This window comes from Oryctolagus cuniculus, chromosome 8 (assembly GCF_051225735.1).
Source record: "Oryctolagus cuniculus isolate XC-2025 breed Fujian yellow rabbit chromosome 8, ASM5122573v1, whole genome shotgun sequence".
Classification (NCBI taxonomy): domain Eukaryota; kingdom Metazoa; phylum Chordata; class Mammalia; order Lagomorpha; family Leporidae; genus Oryctolagus; species Oryctolagus cuniculus.
The window spans coordinates 1,700,832-1,714,268 of NC_142874.1; the positions used below are offsets into that span (position 1 = coordinate 1,700,832).

The 13,437-nt window shown below is 41.1% G+C and overlaps 1 protein-coding gene and 1 pseudogene across 2 annotated transcripts in view; one reads left to right on the top strand and one right to left on the bottom strand.

Annotated features, from left to right (window-relative positions):
- LOC103345491 (zinc finger protein 717) overlaps positions 1–13,437 on the bottom strand; it is a 554,757-nt gene that overhangs the window by 47,640 nt on the left and 493,680 nt on the right. The window lies entirely within an intron of this gene.
- LOC149124789 (S-phase kinase-associated protein 2 pseudogene) lies at positions 8,482–11,523 on the top strand (annotated as a pseudogene). Its single transcript, XR_016211504.1, has one exon. The product of XR_016211504.1 is annotated as an S-phase kinase-associated protein 2 pseudogene (transcript).

Sequence of the window (13,437 nt, forward strand, 5' to 3'; positions counted from 1 at the left end):
GCACATGAAAAAATGTTCAAGATCACTAGCAATCAGGGAAATGCAAATCAAAATCACAATGAGGTTTCACCTCACCACGGTTAGAATGGCTCACATACACAAATCTACCAACAACAGATGCTGGCGAGGATGTGGGGAAAAAGGGACACTAACCCACTGTTGGTGGGAATGCAAACTGGTCAAGCCACTATGGAAGTCAGTCTGGAGATTCCTCAGAAACCTGAAGATAACCCTACCATTCAACCCAGCCATCCCACTCCTTGTAATTTACCCAAAGGAAATTAAATTGGCAAACAAACAAGCAGTCTGCACATTAATGTTTATTGCAGCTCAATTCACAATAACTAAGACCTGGAACCAACCCAAATGCCCATCAACAGTAGACTGGATAAAGAAATTATGGGACATGTACTGTATATAATACTATACAGCAGTCAAAAACAATGAAACCCGGTCATTTGCAACAAGATGGAGGAATTTGGAAAACATCATGCTGAGTGAATTGAGCCAGACCCAAGGGCAAAATATCATATGTTCTCCCTGATCAGTGACAACTGATTGAACACCAAAAAGGAAACCTGTTGAAGTGAAATGGACACTATTAAAAACGGTGACTTGATCAGCATAGCCCTGACTGTTAATGAACAACTTAATATGTTATCCCTCTTAGTAGTTTTTTTTTTGTCTGTTCTAATTAATACTACTGGTTTAATTCTGTAATTAATACACAGTTATTCTTAAGTGTTGAAATTTAACTGAAAGGTGATCCCTGTTAAATATAAGAGTGGGAATAAGAGAGGGAAGAGCTGTACAATTTGGGACATGCTCAAGCTGACTTGCTACAAATGGTAGAGTTAGAAACATACCAGGGGACTCCAATTCAATCCCATCAAGGTGGCATGTACCAATGCCACCTCACCAGTCCAAGTGATCAATTTCAGTTCACAATTGATCATAATGAAAGGACTAAGAGTCAAAGGGAGCACATAAACAAGTCTAGTACCTGCTAATACTAACCGATAGAATAAATAAAGGGGAGAGTGATCCAACATGGGAAGCGAGATACTCAGCAGATTCATAGAATGGTGGATGTCCTAAACAGCACTCTGGCCTCAGAATCAGCCCTAAAGGCATTCCGATCTGGCTGAAAAGCCCATGAGAGTATTTCAGGCATGGAAAGTGAGACACTGTGGCAAACAAACAAACAAACAAACAATCAAACAAACAAACCACCTAAATGAAAGATCTCTGTGAGTGAGATCCCAGTGGAAAGAACAGGTCTTCAAAGTAGGAGGTACCTTTCTCTGAAGAGAGGAGAGAACTTCCACTTTGACTATGACCTTGTCTAAATAAGATAAGAGTCGGTGAACTGAAAAGGCTTCCATCGTCTTGGAAACTCATGACTGGAGCATAGGGAGATTACTGATGCCATAAACAGGAGTGTCAATTTGTAAAGTCAACAACAGGAGTTACTGTGCACTTACTCCTCATGTAGGATCTCTGTCCTTAATGTGCTGTACATTGAGATTTAATGCTATAACAAGTACTCAAACAGTATTTTTCACTTTGTGTTTCTATGTGGGTGCAAACTGCTTAAATCTTTACTTAATGTATACTAAACTGATCTTCTGTATATATAGAAAATTGAAAATGAATCTTGATATGAATGGAAGGGGAGAGAGAGTGGGAACTAGGAGGGTTGCGGGTGGGAGGGAAGTCATTGTGGGGGGAAGCCATTGTAATCCATAAGCTGTACTATGGAAATCTATATTCATTAAATAAAAGTTAAAAAAATAAAGACTATAGTTCAAAAGGAATATCCACAAATGCTTCTTAAAGGAATATCCACAAATGCTTCTTACTATTTTTTAATCAGTGTTTCCTAACCTATTATTTATTGTCTTCCAGGGCTGCTGAAAATTGAGACATGGACATTGAAAGTATTCTATTTTTTCCAGAGACATTAGCATTTTATATGAGCCATGTCATACTGGAATTCAAATTATTTTTGGTGTGCTATTTTTGTTTTCATCTCTTAGCATGTTAACTATACAATCTTGTACATTCTTATTAATAATTTCTCTACTAGATATCTGTTATCTAGTTATCTGTATTCTTATATTCACTTCAGCTCAATTCTCAATAAACAAGCTATTGAATCAACCCAAATGTCTATCAACTGAAGACTGGATAAAGAAATTATTGTATATAAACACTTGGAGTATTTCACTCAGCTGTAAAAAAGTGAAATCCTGTCTTTGCAAAAAAAAAAAAAAAGGATGTAACTAGAAACCATTATACTTATCTCTTATATTGAGATAAGTCAGTCCCAAAGAGATAGGTATCATGTTTTCCCTGATCCAAGATAACTAATAGACTACCTAAAATGTAATGCATTTGTGTGAAATGGACATTTTGAGATTTGATGATTGTTTACAGCCCTTGTGTTCAGGAACAGTTATTTTTTCCTTCATACTATTGGTTGAACTCTTTTAATTATTGTAGGATTAACTTTATAATCATTAAGTAAACTGAAAGTAGATCTTTATAAAAATTAAGAGTGGGAATGAGAGAGGGAGGTGGAAGAAGGTATGGAGTATGGGCAGGAGAGAGGGTAAGTTGGGAAGTATCACTCTGTTCATAGATCTGTGTATATGAAATCTATTGGCTGGCACTGTGTCTCACTGGGCTAATCATCCACCTGAAGCACCGGCACCCTGGGTTCTAGTCTCAGTTGGGATGCTGGATCCTATCCCGGTTACTCCTCTTCCAGTCCAGCTCTCTGCTGTGGCCTGGGAGTGCAGTTGAGGATGGCCCAAGTTCTTGGGCCCTGCACCCGCATGGGAGACCAGAAGGAAGCACCTGGCTCCTGGCTTTGGATTGGTGCAGTGCACTGGCTGTGGCAGCCATTTGGGGGGTGAACCAAAGGAAAGGAAAAACTTTCTCTCTGTCTCTCTCTCTCACTACCTCTGCCCATCAAAAAAATAAAAATAAAAATAAAAATAAAAATAAAAATAAAAAAGAAAGAAAGCCCCTATCTTGACATATCTGGACATTGGAATGGATGATATTACAGGCATATGAGGAATTTGTGTATATATTGACTGTCTTCCCTTTGGCTGAGATGAAGGCTTGAATCAAGGCTAAGAATTCAGCCTGCTCAGAGGTAGTACCTTGAGGTAGGGGCCCAGCCTCTATGACCCTATGCAAGGAAGAAGAGGACATCATCACAATGCCCCTCAATTATTGCATATCCAGCAGGAAAAGGGGTTTTAGAAGCACTACCATCAGTGACCAAATCTGGGGCTTTGGGAATAGCAGTGTTTGTGAGGTGGTGAAATGTAGTCAGGGAAAAAAAATTAAGGAAGTCAGAATAGGAATGGGGTTCTAAGGGGTCAGAGACAGTGGTGGGGAGGAGAGTAGATGTGTTGAGAGAAGAGCAGCCATGAAAGGTAACAGTGGGCTGGAGAAGGGTAGAGTGAAGAAATTGGATCTGAGATGGTGATACAGATTGAAAAGCCCAGTAGCTGAGGAGGTCTTGCAACCCATGAGAAGAGCAGGTTTAGAAGAGTTGATAAAGGGTCAGCTTCTGGGCTTCAAATATGAGAAGGGCTGCTGTGGCCAGGACACTTAGGCATTGGGACTAGCCTTGGTAAACCCCATCTAATTGTTTGGAGAACTGGACCTCAGGTATAATAGTCTTCAGCCTTTTGGGCCAGGAGATGAAGTTCTTGCCCCTTAGAACTATGAATATAGAGGAGGAACTATTTAAGAGGATTGAGAAGGTTCAAGGTGGGTGCTTATAGAAGAACCTTCTTCAGAGATACCCTATAACCTTTCTCAGCTAGAAAGTTTAAAAGACTAGTGTATTGGAGACAAGTCTTGGAAGGGGCTACAGAGAAATATATATGGGATGGACAGCAGAATTAATACATCAGAGGTCCTGTAATAAGTGATAAGAACCATCTTGTTTTTTAACTCAAAGTACAGGTGTGTTATGGGGGAGTGGGTGGGAATGAGTATGTAAGCTTGGACAAGGTGATCTATGACAGGCTTTAGACCTCTATGGCCTTCTGGGCTTAAAGAATATTGGGCAACAATAGTTTTTGTAGGGTCTTGTAGAAAGATGTGAATGGGGGTATGGCGAGTGGCAATTACTGGGTGGGAGATATCATACACTACAGGATTAACCAAGGGAAGGGAGGGAATCTGGGGTGGAGAGATGGGGAAAGGAAGGTCCATATGTGAAATATAAAAGCTTGTGTTTTATCCCTGGTGGAAATGGAGATTGATGACCCCAAGCATTGGAGAAGGAACCTGCTTAAAAGGAGGGTGAGGCAGTTAGGAAGGATGAAAAAGGAATGCAGGAGAGTAACATCTCAGAAGGAGCAATATAAGGGAGGGGTCTTATTAGGCATTTCAGTTAAGACTTTCTTGCCAACAACAGAGATTGAGGAAGGAAGGAGTGGACCACAATATTTATTTAAAAAGTAAATTAGCCCCAGTTTTCACCAAGAAAGAAACTCACTTGCTGGACACTGTCCCTTATTACTCTTGAGTCCCTGGACTCATTTGTGATGGAGGCTGTGGAATCTGGGCCTCCTCATTCTGTTAAGTTTGAGATGAGTTGTCCTGTGCCAGAGGGGTTTGAGCAGAGGGCTGTTCCAGAAATGGGAAGTCTGCCTCCCTGGGGACAGTATATCTTCCAGTGACCTCATTGTCTGCACTTGAAACATGAAACAGGGGAAGGCCTTGGGTTAGGGCAGCTCCTGGCCCAATGTCCAATATTGCCACACTTAATACAGGCCCCAAGAGGGATAGATCCTTTAACTAAGGTAGTCTTCAAGTTGGAGCAGGCCTTTGCCCAGTGCCCAGCATTGCAACATTGATAACAGGGACCTGAGGGGTGGGACTTAGCTGACAATTGGGGTGTTGATGGATTATAGAGGCAAGCATCTGAAACTAGTTTTCTATTTCCTTCTGAATACTTAATCCATGAAATATAATGTGAAAAACATAAAAATCCACATCTATGAGGTCCCTCTGAGGGGTTTGTGGACCGTATTGTAATTTGTAGAGTTTGTGACAGATATGTGGAGTTGACTGAGACATAAAATGGAAATCTAAAAATAGCTGTCCTTCTGGGGAATTGGGATTGGTGTTAGTATACTTTATCATTGCCTTTGTAAGACAGGACATAAATAGAGCAGAATTATCATTGGATTCCTGTGTAACTTCTTGTATCTTCTTATAATTAACCTGCTTATGGCTGTTCTTATTCATAGCCACCAGTAGGCATGAGATCATGTGGTCTCAGACCCGTAGCCCTGAGTCCCTGGGTTGGTAAGTCCAATCCAGGTTAGGGTTGGCTCTGGGGACAGCTCTAGCTGCCTCTAGGTATCTGTCTGGCAGGGGATGTCAGATACATTCAAATTCATCTGGAATTAGGGTAGGGGATAGAATTAAATACAGATCATTCCAAGTGAAGCTATAGGACTGAGTCAGGTGGAGAAATCCCTTTCTATATTTAAAGGGATGCTCTGAGAATGAGCCTAGACATTCTTCAATCTGACTAAGTTCAATTAGGAAAAAAGGGAGGAGGAGTTTGGGTTGCATAGTTTGGGAGTACAAGTGAGGAGGAGATAGGATGGGGGCAGAAGGTGAAGTTGGAGAGGATAGGGTAGTGGAAGGAGGCAGGGTGGGAGAGGATAGAGTGGTGGGAGTGTGGAGTGGGATATGATGGAGGATTAGGTGGATTAGTCAGAGAGGAGTCTGGAAGTTGAGACTTCAGAATTCCTTGGGATGGGGGATAGGGTAGGGGATCACCTGCAGGATCAGGGTCACAGAGTGGATGAGATAAAGGTGGGGATGGTGACAGGGCAGAAGGCTTACAATGAGTTTTTCTTCCTTGGGGAGAACTGGATAAAGATAATTTGGGGAAGAAGAGAGTAGAATGGTGGCAACTATGCCTGCTGTTGCCATTGGGGTGGAAGAGGAGGATGGGGGAGAAAGAAATTAAGGTGTAGTGACCTAAAGGGCATACAACTGAGGTGCTTGCTTCTCAGGTGGAGAGAGAGAAAGGTGGGTTGGGGAGGTAGAAAGTTTAAAGGAAGGGTTCTAGCCTTCTTCCTCTATGAGAAAATGGAATGAGAAAAATTGACCCAAAAGGAGGAAGAAAGCTTGAACATAAGAGACCTCTGACCATTTTCCTCTTCTCTGCATAAAATTATTAAGGTCACAGAGAATTTGGAAATCTAAAGTGCTGAATTCTGGCTATTTTGAGCCTCTAATTCATATTTAGGCCAAACATTATCATTGAAACAACTCAATTTTCATCCAAAAAATATAAAACATTATGGAACTAATTGAACTAATTCCTAAATTAAATTGATAGGCTAAAAAGCAATCAAATATCAGCAAGATTCCATAAAGGATATGAAAGGGAACCAGCTCAGGGGAGACATCTGCTTTATCTGAACAGAATCCCTTGTAAAAAAAATTGAATCCCCATTATCAGATATTAAAAGGTGGGATTAAGTGGAACCTTTAGAGAACAAGTAGGATTTTTTCCTCAAGAGTGGATGGGAGCATCCATTAATGGGTTCTCTTCAGGGCATCTGACGTAAAGCTTGTCCTGAACTGTCTTTCTGAGGCCGTGGTATGTCTTGCACAGCTTCAGGATTGTGTCAGATAGAACATACTTCCTCTGAGCTTTGGATCACAATTTATAGCCAAAATGAATTTATTTTCTATCCCAAATACCCAATTTGTGGCATTGTATTATGTGGAAAAAATGGGCTCAGACCCCTAGAAAGAGCTAAATTGGGAGGAGCTGAAATAGAAAACTCAGATAATTTAGTTAGCCACTACGGAGAAAGGAGCAACTGAGGATCCCATAGGCCACAACCTTCCTTCTCCTTAATGACTTTGCCATCCTCACTGCACAATGAGGGAGATGAGAGCTGAGGGCACAGTTTCCCAGCTAGAGTTCCCTGACTGGTTTGAAGTTGCTGCTTGAAGCAATGTGATGGGATTTCTGGGATCCTGAGTGTTGGCCCAGTCCACACCCTGTAGGCCAATGACATTAAGGCAGGAGCTTTCCCAGAGGGAACTTGGGTTCACAGATTCCAGAGCTAACCATTGTGAATCCTGGATCTCACTAAAATCAATTCCAGAAAATTCCAACAAGTTATACACTCCCCTTACCTGATGCCCAGGAACATACACTTACCATTTCTCACTTTCAAGGTGTCCTAGCAACCTGCTTGCCAGCTCCTCTGCTGAGGGAAGGTCACAGGAAGCAGTTTGAGCCACTTACACACAGCCAAATCAATATGCAAATATGGTAGCTCTCAATATGATAATCCCATGAGATTACATAGTGCTGTGACAAGGGCACTTCTTGATTGGGCACTTTGCACAGCTGCTGATTATGCATGATGTGACAATAGGTTGAGTCAATCAAGACTCTTCATATAAATAGGCAGACCACTTATGATTGTGCTCTGTGAAGCAGGAGTGAGTGGAGGGGTTTGAGTTCAGATCTGAAACTGCTTCCTTCCCCTTCACCCATTAAGCCTGGGGTGCCATCACATTCAAAGTGCTCCCACCTCTTGGGATTCTTCCTTACCTCCTGTGTCCATGTTCCTGCTAGGAAATTGTGATGTGGAGCTTTTGTTAACTGCTGCAGGTTGGCTAGTTACTGGTTGTTCTTTGGCTTCTCGACTTTCTTCATTCTCCACTCATTTTTCTGTCAGGTCTTCTTTTTTTTAAGATTTTATTTATTTATTTGAGAGGTAGAGTTACAGATAGTGAGAGGGAGAGACAGGGAGAAAGGTCTTCCATCTGCTGGTTCACTCCCCAAATGGCCACAATGGCCAGAGCTGTGCTGATCTGAAGTCAGGGGCCAGGAGCTTCTTCTGGGTCTCCCACATGGTTTCAGGGACCCAAGGGCCTGGGCCATCCTCTACTGCTTTCCCAAGCCATATCAGAGAGCTGGATAGGAAGTGGAGCAGCCGGGACTAGAACCGGTGCCCATATGGGATGCCAGAGCCACAGGTGGAGGATTAACCCACTGAACCAGGGCGCCAGCCCTATCTGTCAGGTCTTTTTAAAAATATTAATTTTTTAAGATTTATTTTATTTATTTGAAAGACAGAGTTACAGAGAGAGGTAGAGACAGAGAGAGAGGTCTTGTATCTGCTAGTTCACTTTCCAGATGGCTGTAATGGCCGAAGCTGCACTGATCCAAAGCCAGGAGACAGGAGCTTCCTCTGGGTCTTCCACATGGTTTCAGGGGCCCAAGAACTTGGGCCATCTTCTACTGCTTTCCCAGGCCATAGCAGAGAGCTGGATGGGAAAAGGAACAGCTGAACTAGAACCAGTGCCCCTATGGATGCTGGCGCCTCAGGCCAAAGTTTTAACCCACTGCACCACAGTGCCTGCCCCCCAAAATATTGTTTTTAAGAATGTTGAAAGAGGAGGATGGAACGTTACTAGAGTTCGCGGGTCTGGCGCCGGGGGCCGGAGCCGCACGCTTCGAGCCGCTGCGCGCCAAAGCGGGAATCTAGGAGGCGGGCAGCTCTGCAGTTAATGCAGGAAACACCTCCAGGAGATTCCAGACCAGAGTGGCAACGTCACCACTAGTTTCACGTGGGGATGGGATTCCAGCAAGACTTCTGAACTGCTGTCAGGCATGGGGGTCTCCGCCCTGGAGAAGGAGGAAGTGGACAGTGAAAACATCCCCCAGGAACTGCTCTCCAATGTGGGCCACCCACAGAGCCCCCCGCGGAAACGCCTGAAGAGCAAAGGCAATGAGAAAGACTTCGTGATCATCCGCAGACCGAAGATCAATAGAGAAAATGTCCCAGGTGTTTCATGGGATTCCCTTCCCGATGAGCTGCTCCTGGGAATCTTTTCCTGTCTCTGCCTCCCCGAGCTACTGAAAGTCTCCGGGGTTTGTAAGAGATGGTACTGCCTAGCGTTTGACGAGTCTCTGTGGCAGACATTAGACCTCACAGGTAAAAATCTGCACCCTGATGTGATTGGCCGCTTGTTGTCTCGAGGGGTGGTTGCCTTCCGCTGCCCGCGATCATTTATGGACCGACCATTGGTTGAACATTTCAGCTCTTTCCGTGTGCAGCACATGGACCTGTCGAACTCAGTAATAAACGTGTCTACCCTTCACGGCATTCTGTCTCAGTGCTCCAAGTTGCAAAACCTAAGCCTGGAAGGCCTACAGCTTTCGGATCTCATCGTCAATAATCTTGCACAGAACTCAAATTTAATGCGACTAAACCTTTGTGGGTGTTCTGGATTCTCTGAATCTGCCCTGAAGACTTTGCTAAGTGGCTGCTCCAGACTGGATGAGCTGAACCTCTCCTGGTGCTATGACTTCACTGAGAAGCACGTGCAGGTGGCTGTGGCGCATGTCTCAGAGACCATCACCCAGCTGAATCTTAGTGGCTACCGAAAGAATCTCCAAAAGTCAGATGTCTCTACCCTAGTTAGAAGATGCCCCAATCTTGTCCACCTAGACTTAAGTGACAGCATCATGCTAAAGAATGACTGCTTTCCGGAATTTCACCAGCTCAACTACCTCCAACACCTCTCACTCAGTCGATGCTATGATATAATACCTGAAACTTTACTTGAACTTGGAGAAATTCCCACGCTAAAAACACTACAAGTTTTCGGAATCGTGCCAGACGGAACCCTCCAACTGCTAAGGGAAGCCCTTCCTCATCTACAGATTAATTGCTCCCATTTTACCACCATTGCCAGGCCAACTATTGGCAACAAAAAGAACCAGGAGATATGGGGCATCAAATGCCGACTGACACTGCAGAAACCCAGTTGTCTATGAAGTATTTATTGCAGGATACAGTATCTTCTTTGGAACAGGGAAAATAGGAAGGACGCCCAATCGCAGGGGCACTCAGCTAGTTTTAGTCTTAGCTTTCCCTTTGCTTCATTCTGCAAGTATATTAGCGATTTGAGAGGGAAATGGGAAGTACTGCTTTCCTGAAAAGACTATAGAAGCTTCTGTTAGTGCTGTGCTCTTCTGAGCCTAAGTTGTAGGCCTTTTGAAATGTTAGGAAAATGAGCCTATAATTTCAAGATACCTGAAAAGAGCAAAATTTGAGCCACCTCTTCAAGTGCCCTTGTGTTAGTCTATTTAGAAGCAAGTTTTAAAATTACTATCGGCAGTTTTTATAGTCTACATGGTAAACTTTTTATCTATTTAATTTTTCAGCATTGCTTTATAAGATGTAGCTTGAAAGAACAATAAGCTAATTGTATTATGGGCTGACCAGAATCGGGATGGTAGCCTTTGAGGCAGTCTCGTTTAGGGATTAAAAAGAAAAGAAGAAGAATGCATTTCAACTCAGCCTTTAGATTTGAAATTAGGTTAATACAAAAAAAAAAAAAGCCCCATGTAATTCATCTTAAAACTTAAAAAACAAAATAGAACTCACCAGAAATGCAGAACCAATATAGGATTTGAAAGTTCAAGAGACATTTTCTACATCAGATTAATTTGAAGTATCCTTTAATGTTAAGATACTAAATTCCCAGAATACTAAATTAGGTAAGGAAATATAATTGTGGTTTTCTAACTTGGTAATCAAATTATGTGAATATGAGTTGTTCTGCTTTTAAAATGACTTGCTTTTAGAACGGTATTAACCAGTCTCTATTCTTGAAAAGCTCAATGGAAGAATTCTGAAGTTGTCTGCTGTTTTCCTTTAGTGTTGAGGTTCTTGAGATTATTTTTATATTACTCTGGAATCACGTATTTTGTCTTTTTTTCTAATGGTCCTTTGTAGTATTTGTTTGAAACTATCTACTTTATAAGGTTATTGGACCTAAAGTTCTGTAAGAACTGCATGTTCCTGTAAATCAGAAATACACATTAGAGCAGAAACGTGCCATACCGTTTCAGAGCAGTAAGCACTACTTGCACCTACGTAAGAGTTCAGACTCAGGTGTTGGAAAAAAAAATCAGTGATTTCAAAAATTGAAAAACAGGTACAAAGAAACAAAAAGATCAAATTCTGCTTCTTGAAAATCACAAAAAATTAACAGATGACCTCCCCATATGTGAAAAATGCAATGGAAGTGCCAAAAACCATCATTTCTGTTCACTTTTTTAAATCCAGCTTTTTAAATGTTAGAAATAGTAGTATGAAGTGCCCTTATCTGCTCAGACCTAAGGAAGAACATTTTAAAGTAGTGCTACACAGGAAATGAGTATGCTTCAATTTCTTAGTAGTTCAAAAGTGCTAAATACTACTTGAAATTATTGTTTACAGATTAGTGACAAGGGCTGGTGACAGGATCTGGTTGGACGTTGACTTCCAGATGCCCCCAGTAACAGTGCCTATACTTCAAACTCAAGTCCAGCCATAAGCTAGTTTGCCAACATGTCAGAGTAATCTGTATTTTTGTATGTGATTTCTACTTTTATAGACGTGTATTAAAATAAAACACATTTTTATAAAAGTCAAAAAAAAAAAAGAATGTTGAAAGACATTACATAAATTAATCTTTTGGTTCATTTTCTTTTAGATATTTTCTTCCTAATTTGTGTTTTGTTCTTTAATATGGTTTCCATTGCTTTCTTGGTGGTATATAGTAATCCTGTTAGTTTTATTTATTGATCTTGGATCCAGCAATTTTTCTTAATTGCTGTATTTTGGATATTTTCAGGTTATCTTTGTGTATAATGATGTGATACACATGTGGTTGCTCAAAGATAGGGCCTTATATTTTGCATTTCCTTTTTGTTTGTTTCCACGACTACACCTTCAGTGCTATGCTGAAGGGAGTTAGTGATGAGAGGAACCTTGTCTGACTCCACTCAGAGGAAAAGGTATTCATTGATCCTGTATCAATTTTTGCAAGTTCATTTTAGATAAACTTGATTGGATTAAGGAATTCATTATTTTTAATGTAATATTTCTTTAAATATTTAAATGAACACATGGCTTTCTTGTAATATTTACCTGCATTTCATACATGAATGGTTTCCATGATTTATTTGGGAATGCTAATTATTCATGCATTTTTATCTCACTTATTATTGATCTATCGTGTTTCCATGTATAGTGTAATTTATATAATAATATTTTACTTACAATACTTAATTTCTGTGAAAGAGATGCTCTTTAATTTCATGTCCTGATCCAATTACAAGTTGATGTAATCTTGCTTTCCAAAAAATTTTAAAATGCTTTTCAGTTATTTCCACTCTGGGTGACTATGGGAAATTTGCATGATTTTTCTTTCTTAAAAATGTAGAGTGTCCCAATAAGTCCGGACCTGAAATTTTACTTGTGGTGCTCTTTGTTGTTGATTTGTTGGTTTGACTTTCAAAAATAAGTCAACTTACTTAGTTTATATAGCATCTTTCCTATTTTGTATTTTTTACAAATGTTTTATCTATTTGAGAGGTAGAGTTACAGAGAGACACATATAGAGATATCTTCCAACCCCTGGCTCACTCCACAAATGGCCACAATGGCCAGAACTGGGTCCATCCAAAGCCAGGAACCAGGATCTTCAGGATCTCTCACATGGGTGCAATCGGGCATCTTTTATTGCTTTCTCAGGCAATAAGCTGAGAGCTGGATCAGAAGAGGAGCAGACATGACAAACTGGTGCACATATGGGATGCTGGCATGCAGATAGAAGCTTAGTCTTCTACATCACAGTGCCAGCCCCTATGTTTGTGATTTTCATTTATTTGTTTTTAACTTTGATTTAATGAATATAAATTTCCAAAGTACGATTTATGGATTACAATGGCTTCCCCCCCATAACTTCCCTCTCACCCACAACCCTCCCCTTTCCCACTCCCTCCTCCCTTCCATTCACATCAAGATTCATTTTCAATTATCTTTATATACAGAAGATCAGTTTAGCATATATTAAGTAAAGATTTCAACAGTTTGCACCCACATAGAAACACAAAGTGAAAAATACTGTTTGAGTACTAGTTATAGCATTAAATCATAATGTACAGCACATTAAGGACAGAGATCCTACATAAGGAGTAAGTACACAATGACTCCTGTTGTTGACTTAACAAATTGACACTCTTGTTTATGGCCTCAGTAATCACCCTAGGCTCTTGTCATGAGTCGCCAAGGCTATGGAAGCCTTTTGAGTTCACCAACTCTGATCATATTTAGACAAGGTCATAGTCAAAGTGGAAGTTCTCTCCTCCCTTCAGAGAAAGGTATCTCCTTCTTTGATGACCTGTTCTTTCCACTGGGATCACACTGGCGGAGATCTTTCATGTAGGGTTTTTTTTTTTTTTTCCAAGAGTGTTTTGGCTTTCCATGCCTGTAATACTCTCATGGGCTTTTCAGCCAGATCTGTGTGCCTTAAGGGCTGATTCTGAGGCCAGAGTGCTGTTTAGGACATCTGCCA